We start from the raw sequence: 12,685 nt of genomic DNA on the forward strand, positions 1-12,685 counted from the left end.
AAGGACCCTGCAGCATTTTTCTGACCCACACAAGAATCACTTCCACTGCACTAAAGAAGTTTGTTTCTAAGATGTACAGTAACAAATACAAACAAGTATGTGCTTATGCTATTGTCTGTGTATTAATGCTTACTACTTTAATCTAAAGAGGTCGAAAGGGGAGGGAAAGAGAAAAAATTCCATTTTGAGTTTTACCAGGACCTATTCGGTATGGAGATCATCGAATGTAATGAAATGCAGCTAGGGTATTAGTTAGTGATGATTCATGAAAAACAAAAGAAAATCCGTATGCAAATAAGAAGTTATCACAGTAAGTAAAACGAATGGATTCTCCTCAAGTGGCAGTCAGTGAGTAGTGTGCAATAAACTGTTATGTAATAGGAGTCATCAATTCTTTCCGGCTCTACTGGGGTAAATTTATTCATTATGCTGGCCTACTTAAGCCTATTATAATTCTATACCAACAACTAATTCGCTCAAGGACATCACACTATGCCACAATCAAGAGCTAAAAGTTGTGATTATTAGTAGGAGTGATGATATTAAACTATTATTGCTTGATCTATATTAGTAAGTTTTCACTAACATGCTAAGATAATATGAGGAGAAAGTGCCAATGCACTCTGCTCCCCGAACTCTCTCTCTAAAATAAGTAAATAAATCTTAAGAAAAGGAAAGAAAGGAAATGAAACGAAACGAAACGAAACAAAAAAGAAGGTAGCACCAAACAGTGGAAAAACCTTGTAAGGTTAAGTCATCAGACAGACCAGTTTTCAGAACTGGCTTTATCATATAAATACTGCTGCTGATAATATTACTCTATTGTTAGCAGCAGCTTAGGTATGCGACCTAGGAAGTGTTATTGTGGACTCAAATATAAAATGAGGATAATAATGTCCTGTTTGCAGCACCTTGGAAGTATTAAATGAGATGATTACATAAAGCACCTGGTACACAGTAGGCGTTACAATTATTCTACCAAGTATGATCCTGCTAAGCGCTGCTGGCTCTGACAGGTAACTCAGTGAAATGATGAAAAAATAGAAGCTTCAGGCCTGTCCTACACCCCTAAGTAGAACCGATTTTCCCTGGAATGTCCTAATGGTTTTATCTGCCCATAACCCTCCAGAGACACATTAACATGGAGACTACTGGGAAATTTCTGAACCAGGGCTACCTTAAAACTACATCAAAAGTTGAAAAAAACTACCTAATTTCAAATCTTACTATAAAGTTACAATCAAAACAGTGGGGTATCAGCATAAGGATAAACAAAAGAAGAGAACACAGGCCAGAAGCAGTCCCACACATTTATATCAATTCATATTCAACAAAGGTCACAAGGTAATTTAATGAGAAAAAGACAGCCTTTTCAATAAATGATGCCAAAAACTATTATACGCATGGAGAGGGAAAAAGAACCTCAACCTTTACCTTGTACCTACCATGTACAAAAAATTAACTCAAAATGGATAGGACCATAGACCTAAAAGTAAGAACTAAACTACAAAACTTGTAGAACATTCTTGGAGGAAATTATTGTGGATTAGAAAAAAAAATTTTAGATATTACACCAAATGCATAAAATAAAAATAAAGACCATAAAAGGAAAAAAAATACCTGACAAACTGAACTCCATTAAAATGAAAACGTCTGTTCTTCAAAAGACATAATTGAAAAATGAAAACACAAGCCACAGATGGGGAGAAAATATTGGCAAAATAATTACCTGATAAAGCATGTGCATTTAAAATACATAAAGAGCTAAATAATAAGGATGTCCATCTAGAATGTATAAAGGACTTCAATAACTCAATAATACAACAATTCAACTTTTTTAAATGGGCAAAATATTTAAAGATTTTTAAACATATTATATATATTATAAAAGATACACAATGGGGGGGGGGCGCCTGGGTGTCTTGGTCCAGTTAAGCATCGGACTCTTGATTTCGGCTCAGGTCATGGTCTCAGGGTTGTGAGTTTGGGCGTGGAGCCTGCTTAGGATTTTCTCTCTCTCCCCCTCTCAAAAAAAAAAAAAAAAAAAAAAAAAAAAAAAAAATGGGAAAGTAAAAAAAAAAATAATAAACATCATTAGTCACCAGAAAAACAGAAATTAAAACCAAAATAAAATATGCTAGACATGCAATAAAACATACAATATTGATAAGGACAGGAAGAAACTAGAACCTTCAAAAGAGATCCCTTGCTGGTAGGAAAGCACAATGGTATGGCCATTTTGGAAAACAGTTTGGAAGTTTCTCAACATATAAGCCAACAATTTCACACCAAGGTGTGTTTTCACTTCTCTTGGGGACAGATGACATTCAAGCAGTTGTGTAAGGATGATCCTAGCAGTTATGTTTAGAACAGCTGAAAAGTGCAAACAACTCAACTGTTTATCTTTGGAGAATGGATTTTGTAGAATGTAGTACATCATGCAATGGAATACCACTCAACAACAAGGAATGAATTACTCATGGATGCAACAACATGAAACTTAAAAACATGTGCTAAACGAAAGAAGCCAGACACAAAGATAGCATATTATATAATTCTATTAATTTGAAATTTCTAGAAAAAGTAAAACTACAGAGGAAAAAACAGGTTAGCGCTGTCCTGAGTTAGAGAACAGAGGTGGGGAATGCCTGAAAATGGACACAAGAGAACTTTCTGGGCTGACAGACTTGTTCTAAAACTGGATTGTGGGTGATGCTAAAGAAAGATGTATAAGAAACACAAGACACACATAACTGTGTACATTTACTAAAACTCATCCTATAATACACTTAAAATGGGTGCATTTTATGGTATGCAAATTATACCTCAATTTCTTCAATGCTAGAAACATCGTAAATGATTTTTAAAAACATACCTCTATGTACCTGCCCTTTCTTCCTATGTGACAGTTATGATTACTGTGTCAGTTAAGGGATGTAAGGGACAAAGGCAGTTCTAGTAGCAAATGGTATAGACATCTGACAAGAAGAGCATCAATTTGGTTGCACTAATTACACATCATGACTGTGAGGCAAAAAAAATCAGGACTGAGCCCACATCACACAGAAAAAGATTGCTGACAGCATTAAAGCTATAGATTGATGATTTTTCAAAAGGTAACAGAGGGTTAGAAGAAGATATGCTCAAAAAAAATTTTTTTTTTAACCGAAGGGTTAGACACAGAGTCAGAGGAAGCAAAGCAAGCTAGGAAGAAAATGAAGTGACACCCACAATACCAGCGAAAAGAGCACTTTATGCCTACCAGAATGAGAGAAGAACCATATTTTGCTGTTTTGGTTTACCAGCATCACCATCATCATCATCACCAATAGCAACAATTTATTAAATGCTTCTGACAGAGAGCTTTATATCTGTTATCCATTTTAATCTTCCTAACAACCCTATGAGGTAGGTATTGCTACTATCACCTCCAGTTTGTAGATAACAGAAACTTAACTGACAAGTGAAGCACTCTGTCCAAGGTCACAGAGCTAATGCAGTGGTAGTATGAGAATTTGTTTTCTTTTTCTTAAAAACACAAAACCTCTCAAACAACTTAACATAAAACATACCTTTAACTAAGCATGTTTCAAATTATATTATATCAAGAGGAAAGTCATACTCTCAAGACTTAACCATGAGAATTATTTCAGATTATTGAACAGGGCACTGTATTTTTTATTTGATCTATATTACATACATTTTATATAATATAAAAAGGTATCCTAAAGTATAGCTTCCATATTTTAATAAAATATTAAATATTAAACAGTATTATATTAAATATTTAAAATAGTATTATAAAATATTGTAATATTAAGACCCCAAATTTGATGTGCTGCAAAAGTCTTAATAATATAAATAACGTATAAAGAATGTGGACTATATAAGTTAAAATTCCCCTTTTCCCAATTAAGATGATGATGCTAAAAGTAACATCTAGACCACTGAATAATAATTAATAAGTTAACTGATTAACTTCTATATATACTTCAGACAGCTTATGTTTTCTTTGCTTAAAAGTCTCTACCTTCACTGCAGACAATGACTCTTAACTAATGAAACTCTTTAATAATTTTCATTTTCCAAAATCATTTTTAAGATGGTCAACAGTATCACCTCAAGACCCCCTTAAAACGACATTTAGCTCATAACCTACATATAAACATTAATTAACTCTGTAATTATTCTTTCCAACTACTCATTCTGCCTGTTATACACAGAACTTAAGGTTCTTAAACTTGAGGTTTTGCTTAGAGAAATCTTCAGTTTTCTAGAACTGGTGCTTAAAATTACTGAAGTCCAATCTTAAGATGTTCTTTTGTTACTTTAATTCAGTTTAACAAAATGCTTTAAGTACAGTAATCACAAGTTAAAACAAGTAGAGATTTAGATTTATAATTGAGTAACTTCTATACTAAATGTAAAAAAAGGTTCTAAATAGATATATAGAAAAGGATATATCATCAGTTTAAAAATTCCTAAGCTACAGGCAGGTGTACATATATAATTGGTCCGTATGATATAGTGGAAAAAAACCTATCCATCAAATTCATAAATCTCAAATGATCATTCCTTTCATTTTTGTCTCTCACAATGAATGGTCAGAGCCAAATACAATAAAGCAACTATCATAAAACAGTAACTCTTCAATGAATAGTATTCTTGCCCAGAGACAGACTTATAAGAAAAATTAATTTCATACATGTAGATGAATGTACATGCTCACATTTGGAAGAGAACTAAAGATATTAAATTTGAAGTCACTGGGGCACAGGGGGAAAAAAAAATTGTGGAGTGACTAACCTGAATATAGCATTTAAATCCAAAGAAATGATTAAAATTTCTTAGGGAGAGGAGAGAGGCAGAAGGAAGACCAGCAAAGACAAATACTACAGAGTCCAAGAGGAGATAGTTCCAAGAAGACAGTTCTCAATGCTACTGAGAATTACAGTTTCTACTTGATTTGGCAAGCAGAATGTGCTGATGACCTTCCTAAGAACAGTTTCACTGGAATGACAAATGTATAAAGCAGACTAGAGAAGCTGAAAGTATTGACAAATGAATAGGATATAAGGATCTGGACACAGCACGTGCAAATGGCTACTATCATTATTATCTTATGCTAAAATTAATCTTCCCCTCTAGACTCTGAGCTTCTTGAGGGCAAGGGTAAGGTTTCATCCCCCTTTGATTAAGGACACAACCTGTTGCTGGATTAGTGATTTTTAAACATTCCTGCAGAAGTCCTGGGGCTTTAATTAGGGAGCTCAGCCCCAAAATTCACACAATAATATAGTCTTTAATGGCATTACAGGAGAGAATAGAAAAAAATAAGTTAATGAGCAGAAATTAATCTTTCTTAAACAAAGATAAAAGGCTCAGAGATGACTCCCGACCAAGACTAGAGCATGACAACCCAACAACCAATCGGTCTTCCCAAAATAAAAGGCCCCAACACACAAGTAGAATTCTAATTGTTTTTCTCCCAGTAATGCGGATAATCTTTGCCTGTAATGTTTCCTTTCATTCTCTTTAAAATGCGAATAGCTACCAAAGCCTACTGTGTATACCAGAATAGTAGAGGATTTCCATATGTTATCAGTTTATCTTTCACAATAAACCAGTCTGAGAGGAAATGTCTACCTTCCTTAATAAAATATATACCCTGCAAACATCAACAGTAGAGGAAAGAAATCCATTTAGGGAGAGGAAATAGGACTGTGAACTCTTCCCAGAAACTTACCTTCTCCTGAGGTTTTCCTCCCTAATTAATACCGCAAGGACCACTCTGACCAATACGAAATAAGCCTACAAGCCTTCCCTAATATCCCTGACGACAATGCAGACAAGCCTGTGTAAAACTTACCTCAGTACCATGGGGTAACAAGAGGTAAGCAACTGAACCAAAAGAAACACTGAAACTCTATAATCTGCCTACACAGGACAGGGACACAGTCTCTACCCCCAATACCTAACAGTAATTTCAAAAACCAGCCTCACAAGGACCAGCACAAACTTTCTGTCCCCCGTCTGGGTTTTTGTTTTCTCAGGACAGGCCCCTTTCCCCAAATGACTGTCACTGTCAGTTCCTAAAGGGAGACCACACCTTTCAACAGCATATGACCATATTAAGTTAATCATCATTTCAACACAATAAAAGCAATATTCATTAACTACCCCCCCACACACACAGTATGAAGGAGGACAGGAGTCTTCTTAAAAAGATGTTCTGTAACATCCATTTTATAACGAGCAAAAGGTAACACAATTTCCCTAAAATCACAGAATGTGTGATGGAGCTGGGTGTCAACCCCATGTCCACCTGACTCCAGGCACTAAGTTCTTATTACTCTGATTGCCTGCTAGGCAGCACCAATCTGTCAAAAAATAAATAAATAAAAGCAGAGGAAAAAGTAGTCAGCAAGCCCTAAATAAATGGTATTTTTCAAAAGTTGAAAACAGTTCACATGTATGTACAATATACATTCATGGCTGTAATTTTATGTCACAGATAAGTTTTTAGAAGTAGAATTACAATTTTATATAAGATAATTAAATGCAGCAATATTTTACAGAGTTCCAGAAAGAATATGGTATTCCAAAAATGAGCACCAAGATTACTAAGAAAAAAGCTATATGCAACTTAGTACGTTGGAAAATGGAGAGCTTATCCCTGGAGTACAGTTAGTACCTAGTCAAATGTTTATTGTCTGTCTGTAGAATCTCACTGAGTCAACCCATGGATCCAACTGTCATTCAGAAGAAATATTACCAAAAAAGATATTTCATCAGAAATTTGCTTTATTGTGTGGACCTATATAGTTTCCCATTTTGTTAAAAAATTTAAAACGCAATCTTCCATTTTACTACATGTCTAGGTTCTGACAAAAACACTGAAGAACACTGGAGAAAATAGGATCCTACACCATCCTGAATGAAAATTTAGCTCTGGAAGAAACTTGAAAATAACTTGTTATTAACTACTCAGTTTCAATGATGGGAAACTGAGCCTCAAAGAGATTAGTACCTCTACTGACAACAGCAGTACTTCACTCCATCATCCTCTGACTAAAGTTTTTATGAACCCCAAAACAAACACTAAAGACACTGGTCTTCCCATCATATCTTAACTGCTATGGAAATCATCATCAAATATATGTCAACCTTCGCATCACAGAAGGGCATTATGTACACTAAAAGGTGTGAGAGGTTTGCAACTTAGTTGTGAATCTAGAACATGTAGAGAAAACATCTAACAATACAAAATATAACTAAAACTTCAAAGATCTGGAAATGCGCTTTCTAACATCCAAAATATACAGAATAACGAGGAGAGCTACCTTTTGTTTTAAGTATCAGGTACTACTTGCTGTGACACAAATTTTACCAGCATTATTTTCCCAAAAGTAGGTTTTATCTACATGGCATCTATCAATCCCATTTTGCAGGTGAGGAGGCTAAAAGTCAGAGAAGTTAAGCGATTTGCTGAAGTTAAAGCAAGAGGAAGAAGTAGTAGTGGAATCAGGTCCTTGTGAATTCAAGCCCTCCACTTCTCCCTGTTGTTTTCCAGCACAGCTCCTCCTGCTGGGCGCTACTCCTCTGCACTTCTGGCTCCACCCCCCCCCAAAACAGGTTGGTGTCAAGAAGATGCTTTCTTACATCCAGCTATTACAGAAAAGCCACAAGTATCATTCACCCAACAAATCCACTCAGTTCAACCTGGTGAGTCGCCCCAAGATTATTCAATTATTGGCCTGTTATGCCTATATAAGCAAAGAAAATGAAGAAATACTGATAGTGTAGGCTAAAAGACAGGTGTGAAGAAAAAAATTTTACGAGTTGTGACAGAGAACTTTATCCAACACAAGGAACTGAATTTAAAAAGAAAAGAAAACAATTCTAAAACCTAAGGTGGAAGAACATGCAGTGGCTGACGTTTCCCTCCATCTGGGAATCTCCAAGTCCAAGGGCATATACAAATGTCCACAAAATTTTCTAATATCCTATTTTCCTTTCAATGACAATCCAAAATTACTTATATGGATATGCTACACCCGATGGGTGACCATTATCATCACTGATAACTTGCTGCCACTGCATTTCAGTACCTGCATTTAGGCTTACAACTGGAGCACACACTAGTATTATTTTAATGTCTTTCATATCAAGTCTTGAGGGACAAAGTTTCCTATTTAAGGAAAGAAAAATAACAGGGGAGATCTGGAGTATCTTTTTTTTTTTTTTAAAAAGATCTTATTTATTTATTTGACAGAGAAAGAGAGAACACAAGCAAGGGAAGGGGCAGGGAGAGGGAGAGGGAGAAGCAGGCTCCCCGCTGAGCAGGGAACCTCATGTGGGACTCAATCCCGGGACCCTGAGATCATGACCTAAGCCGAAGGCAGGTGCTTATCGACTGAGCGCCCCAGGCGCCCCTGATCTGGAGTATCTTCACACAGCTTATAGTAAAGGCTGAGCTCAACGGAACCTGAGCTCAGCAGATTGTGAACAGCAACTCTGTTAGGACCAGGCAACATCACATGGTGGCGTTAATTTAAATCTTATTTTGTTGCATAGGTCCTAATGAAACTAAAATCTTTCTGCACTGAAAAAGAATCCAGTAACATATACTAAAATGGGTGTTTCTCAGAAGGACCATTATACCAGTCAATTCCCCCATTATTTACATAATAAATATGGATATGAAATGTACATTTAAAAAATCCTTCAGGTACAACTTTTTTTTTTTTTAATTCTGCTGACAGATCAAAATAAGGCCCCTACCAGAGTGGTTCCTAAAATGTCTGAGTGTAGCTCAAGAACAAAGTTTTTCTAGGTTTAAACCTAAATGAGAAAAAAATGTAGAGCTTTATTTTTCTATAAAGCTAAATTTTATTAAATTTGAGGATTCTCCTTTATTATTAGATTGTGAGCTTATTATAATCGTGGGGTTAAATTTTCCTTCTATTTTCTGAAATGGTGGTTGTGGCTGATAGTCATTTTTTTTTCATGTAATAACTTGACAAAATTCAAAATCTGACAATCCTGTGTCAGTTCCCTAGATTTTGGGGGACATTTTTAATAATACATAAAATCAAAATCTCTAGGTACCACTGGCCCATCTAATATGAAATGGTGTATTTCTACACACGTGTGTGCAAAGGTTCATGCACACACATACACGTGTGCGCGCACACACACACAGATATACAAATATAGGTACTCCCTACTGGCACCATGGGGAAAATTCATTTGGAGCATGAACTCCCAACCAAAAAGTTCTTGCTTCTACCCAAAGAAATTTTTAATGCTCCTCCCTCACGCAGGTCTAGGACAAAGAGCACTCCAGGCACTCAAGCCACAACACAGTGTGGAGATGGGGAGAAAGGAGCTATCATCAGGTCCCTAAGTACTTAACAGTGGACATTTTGGTGAACATCCTAAATAAAACCACAGCCTAATAAGGTTAATAGTAACAATGGCAAGTAATACATAAAGAATAGAAACTGTGGAAGATTCGTGACAGCAATAAACTCTTAGCCACTCCTCTCACTGGGAAATGAAATATAACTGCCCTCCCTCGACAATGGGGTTGCCTTAGTGATTGGCCTGACCAACAGACTGTGGCAGAAGTGATACTCTGGGGCTTCTGAGCTTTGAACTTGCAGCCTAGGACTTTGGAACCCTTTAACTCAGAGTCTGAACCACTACATACGTCTGATTACCTTGAAACCACCATACTCTCAGAGAGCCCAACCTAGCCATGTGAAGAGGCCATATGAAAAAGATATGCTCAGTCAGGCCCCAGTCATCCCAGCTCCTAACAGTTCCTGCTCATATCAGCTGAGACCCACACATCATGGAACAGAAACAAGCCATCCCTGCTATGCCCTGTCCAAATTCTTAACCCACAGAATTATGAGATATAATAATTTAAGCAATAGATAACTAGAATAAAAACCAACAGCTTTTCATAAATAGTAAAAAAGACTTTAAAGCAAAAAGGAAATGTCTCAGGAAGACTAGCTAGAAAACCAGAATGGTATCAAACACAAAGGAGAATTATGGTGCATAAGGTAAATATAAATCCACTTATTCACTTATCCAACAAATATTTAAAATACCAGGACCTATAAATGGGGATATAAAGAGGCTCTGGGGGTGTTTAAAAAAAAAAAAAAAAGCTCTGACTTCAAGGAACTTACAGACTAGAAAGTATTATGTATAATAGTATCTTCTTGTATACCTTTTAATGTTTTTCACAAAAATAACATAATCAACAATTCAGATCAAACCAATATGCAGACCAATCTCAGGGTTTGAGTTCCTCTATGAGAAGGAAGTGAAGATTGAATCAAAATCCCACAAAAGGTCATTTGAAGTTTGCAGTATCTAAGCATGCCTTAGTTAACTATAGTATATAGCAAAATGTTTGGATTCTCATTTCAGACTATAAATTCAAGGCATGCGTAACTAATCCTTTTTATTTTTTCTTCATAAAGTATCAGGTTAAAGAACCTTTTAGAGATATTATTACAAATATTCCAAGTAGACCTTTTCTATTTTATTGCAGTCGAGATTCGGGGACCCTGAATGGGAAAAGCAAGAAAGGTCAGTAGTAAGTTGTTGTTTTAACACGATTTATTTCTGTCTAGGTGTGCTACAGTTAAACAAACACACTATTACAGTGACTAAAATAATTTTAACTGCTTCTTTTATTAAAGCATAGACAATTTAACCTTTCATATTATTCTCAGGGTTCTAAAATTATTCACACTTTTTCTATTTACAGTATTTCTCTATTCAAATTTCACATGAGGGCAAAAAGAACACAAATAGAGAAAATTATTTTACCAGGTTTTTTTTTTTTTTAACTAGGTATTTTTAAATACAGGAAAATGTTTGATCTCATGTTATAAAAGAATGCAACAGTAAATAAGTATGTTCATGGCCTCTTGGCCCAAAGACCATAGCATGTCTTAAAATCATTGGCACCTAACAAACCCTCTGTAGAGGGTACTCAGCAAATATGTATTGACTGATAACACATTTATTTCCCAGTTATTTTTTAAGTGTGGCCAATAAAAATAAGCAATGCTATTTTCTGTCTTCATAAATATTTGAGGCAAAGAAAAAAGCATAATGTTTTTAAAAGTGGTCACAAAGAAACATACCTTCTCATTTTCTCTTCAAAACACTGAAAGAGGTATGGTGGAGGGGGTATGTTAACAAATTCTATGTGTGCTAAATGTCAAAATAGTGAAGGTGTGACAAACAGTAACTTAAATTATAAATGGCCTGTGTTTATCTTTTCTCTCATAATTTCAGTTTTAGCACATTACACAGTAATTTGTCAGAGTTTCTTTTTTAAAACATGACACAAAAGAAGAAAAAATCTGCTAAAAAGTAATTCCTTAATATTTTAGCCAAAATATACTATAAAAGTCAAAAGAGAGTACTGAACAAGAATTAGGAACTTTAAAATGATAATACTAACATTTCATTACAAAAAGTAACACTATCTGGGAGGAAGATACTCAAGAATATCTGACTCAACAGGTAGCTCATTGTTTCTCTCTTCTAGACTGCTCAGGAGGCTAGCATGGAATGAGAACGTGGGTCAGGAGACCCGGCCGTCCTCCTAGATTTCCCTATAAGACTCAAGGCCAATCACTTACCATCTCTGGGCTTCAGTTCCTCAGTGAAAAAAAAAAGAGAGTGGCACAATTATCTCCAAATCCCACTTTAGCTCTAAAAAATTCTACTGTCCTCAAACAAAGGGCCATTAGTCTAAATAAATAGGGTTTGAAGACACCACATCTTCTATTTGCTTAATATTAAGGCACAACCATTTCCTTAATCTTACATTAAACTTTACAAGTTTCAAACACCTACAGATTATTTTTCTCTTATTTTATCTTTACAACAGTTCTGTGAGGTGGACTTTGAGTATGTAATTATTATGCGCACTAGGCAAATGTCAAAAAGGAGGTTCGGTGAGATTATGTGATTTGATTAAAGTCACTCAGCCCCCCCCCCCCCCCAAAAAAGCCTAGAAATCAGATCTTCTGACTCCCTGCTTTGCTTAAACTTCCAGGAAAAGCCACTTTTAAACTACAAAATAAATTATATACCAGTAAGAAAGGAAAAAATATTAAGGTTTCTTTAAACCTTAATATCCCAGAGCTTAAATTCCCTACGATAACACAATTTTGGGCCTTTATGTCCCAAAATTATTTTCAACAAAACCCCATTGGCTTAAATGTGTTATAAAAATATTACCACATATCAAAGTTCCCTAAATTGATGCATATTCCTTGACAAAAAAAGGTTCATGGTAAAATAAATTTGAAAATATATGTAGATTAATAATGTACATAAGCTTTTCAGTTTCACAATTTCACAAATGTGTTGATCAATATAAAAAATACCAACTCACACTCTAAAGCACTTTTATTCCAATGAGCCCATCTTCAAAAATACTTCCATATTTTTTTAAAGAAATTGATTTGCTAAGCAAAAAAAAATTACTATAGTTTTCTCTTACTTCCCCAGTATATATATTTTTTCATATTTTCTGAAAAGGTGAAGTATCTTACAGGTGTACATTTAATGTGACAGTGTTTCTTTTTATTTTTCCTGGAAAGTTGCTAATCCAATACTGTACTTCACAATAAACAGCAAC

The 12,685-nt window shown here is 35.2% G+C and overlaps 1 protein-coding gene across 5 annotated transcripts in view; it reads right to left on the reverse strand.

Annotated features, from left to right (window-relative positions):
* The window catches only part of NCOA2 (nuclear receptor coactivator 2), a 286,892-nt gene that overhangs the window by 190,852 nt on the left and 83,355 nt on the right, over positions 1 to 12,685 (reverse strand). The gene's annotated exons all lie outside the window — the stretch shown is intronic.

Source organism: Callorhinus ursinus, unplaced genomic scaffold, assembly GCF_003265705.2.
Source record: "Callorhinus ursinus isolate GAN/ISIS: 27379988/994484 unplaced genomic scaffold, GSC_fseal_2.0 scaffold5, whole genome shotgun sequence".
Classification (NCBI taxonomy): Eukaryota; Metazoa; Chordata; class Mammalia; order Carnivora; family Otariidae; genus Callorhinus; species Callorhinus ursinus.